We start from the raw sequence: 16,266 nt of genomic DNA, 5'->3' as shown, positions 1-16,266 counted from the left end.
AGTTTGTATCTCGATCAATTTATCTCTTTGCTGCCACCTCTCCTCCCAGAATCTAGCACTGCTTCCTTCGCGTATTTCCCAGAAAGCATGATTATTTACTATATGCCTATTCTGACTTGCCAATTCCCAGATTGAAGATCCTTTTGGGATTTCTTCAACTCTCAGTCTTTCCGCCGTTGTTGCAGGCATATTATATTTCTGAGTCCAGATTCTCTTCCATAGATCATTTCCCCCTTGCATCCACCACCACCATAGTTTTGCTCCAAGCACCTTATTTAACGTCTCTGGGTCTCTCAGGCCTAGACCCCCTTCCTCTTTTCTTTTCATTATATTTTCCCACGAGACCAGAGCCCATTTCCTTTGTTGACTTGGACCTCCCCAAATAAATTTTCCAAATATTTCTTTCATTTTTGTGCAAACCCCTTTGGGGGCTGCCATAATGGATAAGGAGTAAATAGGTATCGCTTGAAGGACAGATTTCAGTAGGACGATTCTGCTAGCAATGTTCAGAGATCTGAATGACCAGCTTGCCAATTTGTTCTTTATTTTTTCTAAAGTATTCTGCCAATTTTTCATTCGTGTGGGATTTGTATCTAGCTGATTCCCCAGGTACTTTGTAGGAAGTTCCCCCTGCCTGAATCCTAAAGTTCTGGTCAGATGAGCCTTGATTGATTCTGGAGTATTGAATATGAAGGTGCATGATTTTTCTTTGTTAATCTCCATACCCGATGCTTCCATAAACAGCTCTAGTATTCTTTTAATGTTCCTCACCTCTTTTACTGAGACCTCACAGAATAGCATAATATCGTCAACAAACTGTTGGTGAGTGATAGGCAAATTGTTTCCCCATAGCTTTAAGCCTTTGATTTTCTTTTCCCTCAACTCTTTTTTGAAGTATCTTCCGAGACCTTCTGCTGCCATTATGAATAGGAATGGAGAAATAGGATCCCCTTGCCTAATTCCTCTAGTAGCTCTAAAGGTTGCCGTAGGAACCCCATTTAATAATATTGAGAAGTTCGGGGTCGATATCATGCTGTATACCCACTCTATCCACCTGCTGCTAAATCCATAGGCTCCAAGAACCGCTCTGAGGTATTTCCAGCTTAAACGATCATAGGCTTTTGACAAGTCCAGCTTCATCATCATTCCTTTCTTATTTTTCTGTTTCAGTGAGTGTATCATTTCTTGTGATACTACTAACCCATCAAGAATTTGTCGCCCCTCCACAAATCCAGTTTGCTCTGGTGAAATTATATTCGGAAGTAGAGGCTTTAATCTTTTTGCTATCAGAGTGGCTAATATTTTATATATGACATTGCATAGGGCTATTGGGTGAAAACCTTGAGCATTTTATGAATTATCACTCTTAGGGATTAGGGTAATAAAGGTCAAATTGATACCTGGCCATACCTTTTGCTTCATTCGTGATTCCTCTACTACCTCCAGGACTTCTTTGCCAAGAAAATGCCACCCTGCTTGATAAAACTCCACGGTATATCCATCAGGTCCTGGAGCTTTGTTCTTACTCATATCCATCACAATTTCTTCCACCTTTTCTAAAGTAACTGCCCTCATCAAAGCCTTATTCTTCTCATCTGTTATTATTTTAGGGATTTCCTTACAGATGCATTCTATGGCTAATACCCGATCTTTTTGTGGTTCTGTGAGTATCTCTTTGTGGTGTTCCACCAATATTTTCTCAATTGTTTCTTGTTCCACCAATATTTTCTCAATTGTTTCTTGTTTTATTATCCTTTCCCCCTCTGCATTTTTAATGGAGAAGATCTTGTTCCTTTGTCTATGCTGGATCATGGCTTGATGGAAAAACGTAGTGTTTCTTTCTCCTTCGCGTAACCAGGTTATCCTAGATTTTTGTCTCCACAAAATCTCTTCCTGTTTCCTTCTTTCTTCAAGTTGGCCTATTATTCTTCCTTCCTCTTTGCTTCTTTCCTCATCCCTCCCTTCTAGAATTATTTTTTGTTGTATTTCCTCCATTTCTTTCTCTAATTTTTGTTTTTCCTCCATGATGTTCCCAAACTCTTCCTTATTCCATCTTTTTATTTTCCCTTTGAGTTCTTTGAGTTTCAGATGGATAGTATGCATCTTCCCATTCCTTTTCACTTTACTCTGGGTCCACCATTCTTCTATTTTGTGTAAGAATTGAGGGTTTCTAAGCCAAAATGCCTCGAATCTGAATGGTTTCTTACCAGTGTTCTTCTTGATATCGATTTCCAATCTAATCGGCCAGTGGTCCGAGCCTAAAGCCGGCAGAATTTTAGCTTCTATAAACACATCCCGGTTCAAAATTTGTTCAGATAGAAGGAACCTGTCTAATCTAGAAGCAATTTGATTTCTTCCTCCCCTCCTATTGTTCCATGTGTGTACGCCATTAGTTGTAGGTATATCCACCAGCCTCTGTTCTGTGATCATCTCATTAAACTCCTCCATGTTCTGATCCAGTCTCCTTAAGCCACCTTTCTTTTCGTCTATCGTTCTAATCATATTAAAATCTCCTCCTACTATCCACAGTGTTCCAGGGAGAATTCTTCTAATAGCTTGCATATCCTTGAGAAAGTTCTTCCGTTCTCTTGGGATATGCGGTCCATAGACTCCTGAAATGAGTATTCGCTCCTCTGATCCTATCAATCTGAACAGGCCTGTGAGGATTCTGGGGAAGCTAATCCAATTTTCAAATAATACCTCCTCAGGGTTCCAGAGGATTGCCAGACCCTCTGTTGTTCCATCCGCATCTTGAGCCATTACCTCATATTGTAGTTTATTTCTTTTCATAATTTCTACCATCTGTTGATGCCTAATTTTCGTTTCCTGGATTATCATTATGCTCGGTTTATCTTTCTTCAGTCTTTCCATTAAGTACCTCTGCTTACCCTTACTATTTAGCCCTCTGATATTCTAGCTCATGACTATCATTTATAACTTCTTTGGTGGTTGTTGAAATACCTCTGATAGAGGTATAACCCTTCCTGAATTTACCAATATTTCTCCAACTGCTTGTATGGTTTCATTTAATGTTCGTCTTCCTCTCTTTCTGCCCCCCTTGCCAGTACCGTCCATTCCCAGGCTCTGGTTCCATTGCGTCCCTACTTGATCCATTTGAATCTCTGAGGTGCTACCTTTCTTCTCCCTATATTTCTGGAATGTTTCTTTGTATAATTGTTTCTATTTTTCCGGGATGAATCTCTCATCTAAATTTTTCCATTCTTGAAGCAATTTCTTCATAATTCTTTCTTCTTCGTTCCCATTATCCTTTTGAGAGTCTGTTCCCATCTGTGTTTGCTCTGTTTTATTCCCCTGAATTTCTCCCATCTCTTCTTCCATCTCCTTGTTCTGAGTTATGCCCTGTTCTTTTGTCTCTTTTATAATTTCCATTGTTTCATTCTCATTATCTTCCTGTTCTTTCCTTTCTCCCTCGTTTTCGTCTTCCTCCACCTGGAGGACCTGAAACTTGTTTTGGTTTTCGAGTACTATAGATTTCCCCTTCTGTTGGATCCTTGTTCCTTCCTTGCCTAGTTTTTTTCCTTTGGACCTCCTGAAAGCCCTCATCCCCGGTATCCGCTCCTTCTGTTCTCCTTTGTTCTTCAACCTGTGTCCTTGTTATTTCCGTTTCTTTGTTTAGTGGGCATTTCCTGTATAGATGTCCATACTCATGGCATCTTCTACACCTGAAGGGAATGTGCTCATAATCGATTGGTTGCTGCCATATTTCATCATGGTATTCTAGCTCTATATACTCCGGCAGTGGCTCTACTATATTCATGTAAACGCATATCCTTGCATACAAAGTATACTTTCCCCTCTTTGTTGACTCAGCAACCTTAACAAAATTTCCACTATTTTGTAACTTTATTATACCAATCATTATCATTACTTAATTCATGGTGTTACTGTATTAATAATTTTAATTCATGTTATTACTATATTGTTTGTTTGTTTTATGTTTTTGGTAACACTACTTTGTTACGCTATTATACTAATCATTATCATTATTTAATTCATGTTATTACTATAGTAATAATTTTAATTCATCTTATTACTATATTGTTTGTTTGTTTTAGGTTTTATGTTTTACTATATTGTAGCACTATTTTGTAACACTATTATACTAATCAATATCATTATTTAATTCATGTTATTACTATATTATTAATTTGTTTTATATTTTATGTTTTACTATTTTGTAACAATATTATACTAATCATTCTCATTATTTATTTCATGTTATTACTATATTAAAGGTAATTTTAATTCATGTTATTACTATATTAATAATTTTAATTCATGTTATTACCATACTCTTTGTTTGTTTCATGTTTTATGTTTTACTATATTGTCACACTATTTTTTAATAGTATTTTGTAACACTATTATACTAATCACTATAATTATTTAATTCATGTTATTACTATATTGTTTGTTTTTTTTATGTTTTACTATATTGTAGCACAATTTTGTAACACTATTATACTAATCAATATAATAATTTAATACATGTTATTACTATATTGTTCGTTTGTTTTATATTTTATGTTTTACTTTTTTGTAACACCATTATACTAATCATTATCATTATTTATTTCATGTTATTACTATATTAATAATTTTAATTCATGTTATTACAATATTGTTTGTTTGTTTTATTTTTTATGTTTTACTATTTTGTATCACTGTTTTATAACACTATTATACTAATCATTATCATTATCTAATTCATGTTATTACTATATTGTTTGTTTCTTTTATGTTTTATGTTCTACTATTTTGTAACACTACTATACTAATCATTATCATTATTTAATTCATGTTTTTACTATAATGTTTGTTTCTTTTATGTTTTATGCTTTACTATTTTGTAATGCTATTTTGTAACACTATTATACTAATCATTATCATTATTCAATTCATGTTATTACTATATTAATAATTTTAAGCCATGTTAGTACGATATTGTTTGTTTGTTTTATGTTTTATTTTTTACTATTTTATAACACTATTTTGTAACACTATTATAATAATCTTATCGTTATTTAATTCATGTTATTACTATATTGTTTGTTTTAAGTTTTATGTTTTACTATTTTGTAACACTATTATACTAATCATTATCATTATTTAATTCATGTTATTACTATATTAAAAATTTTAATTCATGTTATTACGATATTGTTTGTTTGTTTTATGTTTCATATTTTACTATTTTGTAACACTATTTTGTAGCACTATTTTGTAACACTATTACACTAATCATTATCATTATTAAATTCATGTTATTACTATATTAATAATTTTAATTCATGTTACTACTATATTGTTTGTTTGTTCTATGTTTTATATTTTACTAATTTGTAACACTACTTTGTAACATTATTATACGAATAATTATCATTATTTAATTCATGTTATTACTATATTAATAATTTTTATTCATTTTATAACTAGATTGCTTGTTTGTTCTAAGTTTTATGTTTACTAATTTGTAACACTATTACAATAATCATTATCATTATGTAATTCATGTTATGACTATATTGTTTCTCTTTTTACGTTTTATGTTTTACTATATTGTAACACTATTTTGTAACAATATTATAATAATCATTATAATTATTTAATTCATGTTATTACTATATTGTTTGTTTGTTTTATGTTTTTTGTAACACTATTTTGTAACAATATTATACTAATCATTATCATTATTTAATTCATGTTATTACTATATTAATAATTTTAATTCATGTTATTACCATATTGTTTGTTTGTTTCATGTTTTATGTTTTACTATATTGTCGCACTATTTTGTAATGCTATTTTGTAACACTATTATACTAATCATTATAATTATTTAATTCATGTTATTACTATATTGTTTGTTTGTTTTATGTTTTATGTTTTACTATTCTATAACACTATTTTTTACACTATTATACTAATCATTATCATTATTTAGTTCATGTTATTGGTATATTAATAATTTTAATTCATGTTATTACTATATTGTTTGCTTGTTTTATGTTTTACTATATTGTAGCACAATTTTGTAACACTATTATACTAATCAATATAATTATTTAATTTATGTTATTAATATATTGTTTGATTGTTTTATATTTTATGTTTTACTATTTTGTAACACTATTATACTAATCATTATCATTATTTATTTCATGTTATTACTATATTAATAATTTTAATTCATGTTATTACAATATTGTTTGTTTGTTTTATGTTTTATGTTTTACTATTTTGTATCACTGTTTTATAACACTATTATACTAATCATTATCATTATTTAATTCATGTTATTACTATATTGTTTGTTACTTTTATGTTTTATGTTTTACTATTTTATAACACTACTATACAAATCATTATCATTATTTAATTCATGTTATTACTATATTGTTTGTTTCTTTTATGTTTTATGTTTTACTATTTTGTAACGCTATTTTGTAACACTATTATACTAATCATTATCATTATCCAATTAATGTTATTACTATACTAATAATTTTAATTCATGTTATTACTATATTGTTTGTTTGTTTTATGTTTTGTGTTTTACTATATTGTACCACTATTTTTTAACACTACTATACTAATCGTTATAATTATTTAATTCATGTTATTATTATATTAATAATTTGAATTCATGTTATTACTATATTGTTTATTTGTTTTATGTTCTTTGTTTTACTATATTGTAGCACTATTTGTAAAACTATTATACTAATCATTATAATTATTTTATTCATGTTATTACTATATTGTTGGTTTGTTTTATGTTTTATGTTTTACTATTTTGTAACACTATTATACTAATCAATATCATTATTTAATTCATGTTATTACTATATTGTTTGTTTTAAGTTTTATGTTTTACTATTTTGTAACACTATTATACTAATCATTATCATTATTTAATTCATGTTATTACTATATTAAAAATTTTAATTCATGTTATTACGATATTGTTTGTTTGTTTTATGTTTTATGTTTTACTATTTTGTAACACTATTTTGTTGCACTATTTTGTAACACTATTATACTAATCATTATCATTATTAAATTCATGTTATTGCTATATTAATAATTTTAGTTCATGTTACTACTATATTGTTTGTTTGTTCTATGTTTTATGTTTTACTAATTTGTAACACTATTTTGTAACATTATTATACTAATCATTATCATTATTTAATTCATATTATTACTATATCAATAATTTTAATTCATGTTATTATTATACTATTTGTTTGTTTTGTGTTTTTTGTAACACTACTTTGTAACACTATTATACTAATCATTATCATTATTTAATTCATGTTATTACTATATTAATAATTTTAATTCATGTTATTACTAAATTGTTTGCTTGTTCTATGCTTTATGTTTTACTAATTTGTAGCACTATTTTGTAACACTATTATACTAATCATTATCATTTTTTAATTCATATTATTACTATATTAATAATTTTTATTCATTTTATTACTAGATTGCTTGTTTGTTCTATATTTTATGTTTTACTAATTTGTAACACTATTTTGTAACACTATTACAATAATCATTATCATTATGTAATTCATGTTATGACTATATTGTGTCTCTTTTTACGTCTTATGTTGTACCATATTGTAACACTATTTTGTAACAATATTATACTAATCATTATAATTATTTAATTCATGTTATTACTATATTAATAATTTTAATTCATGTTATTACGATATTGTTTGTTTGTTTTATGTTTTACGTTTTACTATATTATAACACTATTTTGTACCACTATTATACTAATCATTATCATTATCTAATTCATGTTATTACTATATTGTTTGTTTGTTATATGTTTTTTGTTTTACTATATTGTAACACTATTATACTAATCATTATCATTATTTAATTCATGTTATTACTATATTGTTTGTTTATTTTATGTTTTATGTTTACTATATTGTAACACTACTTTGCACACTTTTATACTAATGATTATAATTATTTAATTCATGTGACTACTATATTAATAATTTTAATTCATGTTATTAGTATATTGTTTGTTTGTTTTATGTTTTATGTGACATTATTTTGTAACACTATTATACTAAACATTATAATTCTTTATTTTATGTTATTACTATATTAATGATTTTAATTCATGTTATTACTATATTGTTTGTTTGTTTTATGTTTTTTGTTTTACTATATTGTAACACTATTAAACTAATCAATATCATTATTTTATTCATGTTATTACTATATTGTACGTTTGTTTTATGTTTTATGTTTAATATTTTGTAATACTACTATACTAATCATTATCATTATTTAATTCATGTTATTACTATATTAATAATTTTAATTCATGTTTTTTTTTTTTTTCTCCATAAATACTAATTCTATTAAAAAGGTGAAAAATATATACAAAGAGGTCAAGACCTCAGAGGAGGCCGAAGCCTATCCTCAACCAAAAAATCAGGGATATTACAGTTCAACCCTTCAACCTGATTTACAGTACAGACTTCAAAAATTTTGCTTTGGTTCCTGACATACTGACAAAATTTACCAGACCTACAATCTTCATAACCTTCATTGACCAAAAGAACAAAATAGCACCTAGCATAGCCATTTTTAAGACAAAAAATGAAGCCTATATTGGCTTTTGTTACTGCCTGAAGCATGAGAATAAACCAGACATCGACCTCTAACTTCATACTCAAAAACATAAGACCAAAATTGCAAAGCATATAAGCGAGAAAGCCACCCGGCAGAAAGGAGCTGTGATCAATCGGCATGACTTGGTGAAGCTGGCGTATCCTCCTTTTCCTGGCTAGTAGAAGCTACCCAGGTCACGAGACCGTCTTCGTCCAGAACCGGCTCACCTCCATCAGGATTAGTAACCAAATGCAGAATACCAACTTCTCGTTGAGATGGCCTGCAAACTAAAGCATCTTCCTGTATTGGATCTGGCTGCTGAGGCGCTTCCGAAACAGGGGCGTCCTCTTGCATGTGGTCCTCATGATACACTCTCCCCGTCAGGTCCCCAAGCAGAACACTGTCATCCTGAGAAGGTGAGGAAACGGGAGGAGTCGAACTGAACTGGTTGCTCTCCTCTTCTGAGACAAATATGGTAAAATTTACTGTCACAATGGGCCTGATGAGCTGACTTTGGAATGTAAACCTGGAGGTCTGATAAGAATTATTCGGAAGAAACCTATCTTGATCCAAAGGCGGAGAAGAGGGAGGAGCTAAGGCAATGGGAGCGACATTCTGAGGCGCAGGTCGAGAAAGGCTTCCTCTGTTCCCTGAGTGACTTCCTCTGCACGGGATTCCTCGTCTGCGCGGCATGATTACAGAGGCAAAAGAGCTGGGAGAGCAATTGAAACAGAGCAAACCTGAAGAAATGAAAGCGCTGAAAAATTCAGAGCGTCTCCAGAACCAATCTAACATCCAGTCCCAAATGACTATACAGCGGATCTGAAGCAGCTTTGCTTCATAAAACACAGAGACATTAATTGCGTTGCGCAGATCCATGTCCATGAGCTAGAGTGTATGCAGAGCAGCCATGCTCGGAATGAATTCTAACCAACTTCGAGGCTGCGCAGGTTTTAATTCTCCTGTCCTTAACTTGTTAAACCATCCTACGGCGTGTACCATGCAATCCTTCCGCTTGCCATCCGTCAAGCCAACTGTCTGTCTGGCGGATTCCATCAATGAATGCTGGACGAGTCACCCGCATCCGGGTGAGTATTCTTTATCTGAGACTTGTCCTGAGTGACAATTTCCTGGACTTTGGCAATCTGGTCCTCAGAAACTAAGCTGGCGATAGTACCTTCAAAGTAGCCACCCTTGGCTTCCACTCCAAGATTGGCAAGAAAGTCAGCGAGCTTATTTCCTTCCCTTCTGGTGTGTTTACATGAGATTGCTTGATGCTGAGAAAGCCAGTTGTTGATCAGCTCCAGCCTCTGGGCCATTCTCCAACTGTTGCTTACTTTGTGAATGGGTGAACCGTGCATAAGTTTTATGATCATTCTGATTATGATTTGCGAATCCCCTTCTATAATGAGAGGAAAGAAACCTTTTTCCTGGGCTAATTTGAGACCTCTCCATAATCCCTCCAATTCTGCTGAGTTATTGGTGTCCCAGCCTATCGAGCCCATGAAGATGCATTGAGGATTACCATTATGATCTCTGAAGTCTCCTCCATATCCTGCTTTCCCTAGATTTCCCTTTGAGGCTCCATCAAAGTTAAGCTGGAACATGTTAGTGGGCGGCGGAGTCCAATTGCTTGATTCCTGTCCCTGCATTGTGGGGTTCTTTGTATTGATTAACATTTGGTTTATCTGGATCCCCCAGTTATCCCATATTGTTTTTTCCTGAGGTAATGTGGGGAGATCTTCTGAGTGCCATTCTCTAATTGATAGAGTCTCCATGATGTTTTGATGAAGTTTATTCCAGATTTGCTCTAGAGACATAGTTTGATCTTTGAAAATTCTTCTATTACGCTCTTTCCATATATTCCACATCAGTAGGCTAGGTAGAAGATGCCACAGAGTGTTAAGGAGATTACTTTGAAATGGCTTTTGTCTCCAGTTGCATATAGTGGCTTTAAGATCTCCTTGTACTCTACCCTCTTTTTGGCAGCGAAAAGCGACCTTCTCCCAAAGTTTTCTTCCAGTTTGACATGTCTGCATAAGATGTATGGCTGTTTCCTCCTCCTGCCTGCATATGAGACATATAGATGGGCCTGAGAAGCTTCTTTTTCTAAGATTATCCCAAGTTAGAATTCTATTGTGACAAAGGAGCCATAGGAATGTGGAGACCTTCGGCCAGATGGATGTGTGCCAAATTTCATCCCATAGATTATCTTTGTTTAGCTGATCTTGGATTATTATTTTATACGCTTCCTTTGTGGTAAAAATTCCTTTCTCTTCATAACCCCATCTTAGAATGTCCATTTCTTCTGAGATAGTAATTTGCCTCTTTTGTAATTCTGTATTGAGATGTTGCTGCGTTTGTTCAGAGCAGTTCAATAAAAATTGATTTGCATTTTTCCATTGCCTATGCTCTTGAGTTATAGCTGTTCTCCAGAATTGACTGACCTTGGCATATTGATTGATCTCCCGCTCTGGAATTTGATGATCTTGGAGTATGTCTCTTAATTTTGGTAATTGCTGCCAGGAGTCTTCCCAAAATCGAGCAGTTGTTCCACTTTTAATTTCCCAAAAACTGTGTTCTTGTATGAGACTTCTGTGTTGTATGGCCGAATTCCAGAACGCCGATCCCGTGCTTATCTCTGTCATTCGTATTCGCTCTTCTATGGGACAGTTTCTTGCATATTTAGCTGTCCAGAGAGAGGCCCATGGAGTATTAGGATGGGCTAGCCATCTCCACCAAATTTTTGCACCCATTGCTCTATTGTTGTGCTCAGGGTCCCTTAGCCTAATACCTCCTGCTTTCTTGGGAAGACATACTTTATCCCATTTAACCAAAGCCCATTTTCAATTTTGACCTGAGCTTCCCCATAGAAAGTTGCGCTGGAGATTCTTGATTTCTTTGAGAACCCATTTTGGGGCGGCCAATATGGAGAATAGATACAGGGGCATGGAATGAAGGACCGCCTTGATAAGAACAATTCTACTAGCCATATTCAGAGCTCGATTGGTCCAAAGGTAGAGTCGTGTCTCGAGTTTTTCCAACAATTGCTTCCAGGAAGAGTGTTTGAGAGCTGAGGCCATTAAAGGGGCACCGAGATACTTGGAGGGCAACGAGGCAATAGTGAATCCCAGAATTCGACCAATAGCTCTTTGGGTAGGAACAGGGGTATTGAAGAAAAAGATTTGGGATTTAACTCGATTGATAAGGGCTCCAGAAGCATCAGAGAAAATTGACAGAATTGATTTGAGGAGGCGAGCTTCTTGCACCGAAGGATGGCCAAAAAGCATATTATCATCTACGAATTGCTGGTGGGAGTAAGCAGGGGAATGATTGAAAGAAAGGCCTCTTAGTTGTTGGGCTAGCCTGGCCAAGGTAATGCTTCTACCCAATCCTTCTGCCATAATTACAAAAAGAAAGGGAGACAAGGGGTCTCCTTGCCTTATACCTCTGGAGGGACAGTATGTAGCCGAGGGAATACCATTAATTAAAACAGACAAAAAAGCTGAAGATAAAAGGTTAAAAATCCATCTGACCCATGAATGTGCAAAAGCAAAGGCTATAAGAATTTTTTGAATATAGGCCCAACTGAGACTATCAAAAGCTTTGGATAGATCTAACTTAAGCAACATACCTGGCTTCTTGGTTTGCTTTAAGGAGTGGATTATCTCATGAGTTAGAATAATCCCGTTCGTTATTTGTCGTCCTTCTACATAACCCGATTGCTCGGGCGAGATAATAAGAGGGAGCAGCGGCTTTAGTCTTGTTGCTATTACTTTTGAAGTAATTTTATAGATGATATTACACAGAGCAATTGGTCTGTACTTGTCTGGAGTATTGGAGTCTTCCCCCTTTGGAATTAAGGCTATGAAGGTGGCATTTAACCCTGGATACATCCATCTGAGAGCCCGAGATTCCTCCACTACCTGCCAGACCTCATCCTTTATCAAGTCCCAGAACTTATGAAAAAAATTTGATGTGAAACCATCCGGACCCAGAGCTTTCCCTTCCTTCAGGTGTCGTACTGCTTCTTCAACTTCTTCTAAGTTGATAGGCTTAATGAGAAGACTGTTGTGTTCCTCTGTTATTATCCTTGGTATGTTCTTTATAAGCTTATTGATAGCCGACATTCTGTTTATATTTGGTTCCTGATGCGCTTTCTTAAAGTAACTGAGAAATTCCTCTTCAATGCCTTCATGAGTCTCAATTTTATCCCCCTGTTCATTTTTAATGTGAGTAATGTAATTTATCATTCTGCGCTGCACCGTAGTTTTATGAAAAAATTTTGTGTTTTTTTCTCCATTTTTTAGCCATCTAATCCTTGATTTCTGTCTCCATAATGTGTCCTCCTGTTTAGCCCTTTCTAAAATTCTAGATTCTATGACTTGCTCCTGCTTGGTTAATTCCTCCGTGCGCCTTTCAGTAATGATGGTTTGCTGGATTTTCTTCATTTTTAAGTTGAGAGCGGCTTGAGCCGTAAAGATGTTTCCAAATGTATTATGATTCCATCGTTTGATTACTCCTTTAAGATGCTTGAGTTTTTGCTGAAACCTGGACATTCTGGTGCCTTCAGAAGGATTGAAGTTGAGCCAGGTTGATCTGACTAGCTCCTCAAAGTCCGGGTGAGTTAACTAGAATTCTTCAAATCGAAAGGGACGTTTAAGATTATTGCCTGGCCTGTTCCATTGCAGTTTGATAGGCCAATGATCTAATCCTGAGATAGGAAGTATAGATGTTATAAATTCCCCTCCTAATTGAATTGCATTATCTGAGATGAGGAACCTATCAAGATACGAAGCAATCTGCTGCGATCCTTCTCTTTTATTACTCCAAGTGAAGAGGCCATTGCTTGTGGGAACATCCACTAGCCAATTATTGTGAATAAATTTTTTTAGTAGATTGCCGTCACTATTTGCTCTGCTTCTGCCGCCTTGTTTTTCTTCCATGCTTGCTGTCATGTTGTAGTCACCTCCAGAGATCCAAAGTGGGTGTGGCCTGTCTGAGTTGAGTTCTGACAATGTATTCAGGATTTGAGCTTTTTGAGCAATATCGTGAGGAAAATATACATTTGTTATCAGCCCATAGATATTAGTACCTAAGAGATGGAAGGTTGCCTGAATGAAACTTTTATTGGCTTGTATATTGTTTAGTTGGATGACTCATGCATCCCAAAGGATTGCAAGTCCTCCTGAAGCTCCCTGAGCATCAACAGCTTTTACTAGCCCTCCTGGCCAGGCTTTCGCTGCTATTTTTTCCAAAATTGTTGAACTGCATTTCGTCTCCTGCAAAAAGAGTATACTTGGTTTTTCTTGCATAAGCATATTTTTTAATAATCTGCCTTTCCTGGGGCCATTAAGCCCTCTGATATTCCATGATATCAACTTCATTGAGAAGTTTGGGGGTTTGCATTGAAATACTTGGTCAGTTTGGCATACCTCCCTGACTCCACTAATATCTCTCCAATCTTGATGGTTCTTTTTAGTGTCGTTTTCTTGCCTCTCTTCTTATTGTCCTTGGTGATAAATTTACCATCCCATGGACTTCCTATTTGGACTCCTAGAGAGTATTTCTTCTGTGCTTTGTTTAAGACTTCTACTAGGTTATCCACTTGCCTTTCTGGTATTTTTTCAAAATTCCCTGTTTTTCATGCTAGTTCCAAGCCTAGTATGTCCAGCTCTCCTATATCTAAAGGCTCCGGATCTTCTTCCATATTTTGAGGTTCTTGAGAGGTATCCACTCGATCCTTTGATAATTTTTCATTCGGCGCCGTGTATTCAACATCCATTCCTTGTGAATGCCATGGAGTGGATTTAGGTTGAGATTACAGATTTGATTGCTTCTGAATCTTCTTTCCTATTTGCTCTGAAGTTTCTCCTGTTTGTTCTGGATTGGCTTCCTTGTCCTTCTGCCTGTCCTTCTCCAGATCTTGTTCATCATTTTTGGCTAATGCCTCGAAACTATTGCTAGTTGTGGGCATTGCCTTGTTAACTGGGTTTGCCTTGGGATTACCTGTTGCTTTCTTGTTCCCTCTCCTTCGATTTGTTACCCTAGTGAAGCCGTCTGTTGTTTGATGATCTGAACTGTCTTGGGAGGAGGGTTTCTTATTTTGTGGACAGTCTCTGTAGAGATGCCCTATATCATGGCATTTCCTGCACCTAAATGGTACATGCTCATAGTCTATAACTTGAATCCATTCAGAGTCTTCATGAAAGAAACTTACTGTGTCTGAGTGCACTTGCTTGAGATCCATATAGACACAGATCCGAGCATAGGACGTGTATCTACATGATTTTGTTTCTTCTACAATCTTTACAAACTCGCCAAGTGCGTTCCCAATCTCTTGTAGAGATTTTTCTTCCCAGTACTCCCACGGCAATGAATAAAGCCTTATCCACACTGGCGCACAGCTCAAGTCCTCCTTATCTGGGTTGAACCTTTCGACCCACGCTTTGAGATATAATCCTGCGGAGTTGAAGAAATAAGGACCCCCATCCAATATCCTGTTGCGATCTTCCAGGCAGTTAAAAACTGCTGTAAAGAACCCCTTTGCTCCCAGGTGCAAAGAGATGTGCCCCTTTGGATGCCATTTAGCATTAATCCAACTTCTCAGCGCTTTCTCCGTTGGCCATATTCCTATGAATTTACCAATCAGCGCGTGATCTCTCATGTACTGTATCCTAGCATTGATACGGTGACTTGGGAACTCCACCCTTGGTTTGTGGGTAGCTACTGGCTTACAAGTTGAAGAACTTGCCATGTTTCTTTCCTCTGTTTCTATGTCCTTACCCTTCCGCTTATTGTGTTCCATAGTACCGCCGCTCAGTTCATTGTCATTTTCCCTGTCTTCCGTGTGCTATGTACGCTCGTCCGTATTGGGGGGAGGCTCCTGGCCCTCCCCCTGAGGAAGTCGCATATTGCCTTTTCCCTTATGGCCGCGTAGCCCTGATCACCAGCCCGCCTGAATCTACCGAGTGTACCGAGTTTGACAGGCCTGCCGTTGCAGGTTTCTCAGAAACACTAGGTTTGGTAGCAGCGGCCGTAGGTCATCTCTCCCATAATTTTAATTCATGTTATTACTATATTAAAAATTAAAATTTTTGTTATTATTATATCAATAATTTTAATTCATGTTATTACTATATTGTTTGTTTGTTTTATGTTTTACATTTTACTATATTGTAAGACTATTTTGTAACACTATTATACTAATCATTATCATTATTTAATTCATGTTATTACTGTATTTTTTGTTTGTTTTATCTTTTATGTTTTACTGTTTTGTAAAACTATATTGTAACACTATTATACTAAACATTAACATTATTTAACTCATGTTATCACTATATTGTCTGTTTGTTTTATGTTTTGTGTTTTACTATACTGTAACACTATTTTGTATCACTATTATACTAATCATTATCATTATTTAATTCAAGTTATTAATATATTAATAATTTTAATTCATTTTATTACTATATTGTTTTTTTAATATTTTATGTTTTACAATATTGTAACACTATTTTATAACACTATTATACTAATCATTATCATTATTTACTTCATGTTATTACTATATTGTTTGTTTGTCATATTTTT

This window comes from Pinus tabuliformis, chromosome J (assembly GCF_031772625.1).
Source record: "Pinus tabuliformis cultivar Carrire ecotype Pingquan chromosome J, CPIR1, whole genome shotgun sequence".
Taxonomy (NCBI): Eukaryota; Viridiplantae; Streptophyta; class Pinopsida; order Pinales; family Pinaceae; genus Pinus; species Pinus tabuliformis.
This window is presented reverse-complemented; position numbering follows the sequence as displayed.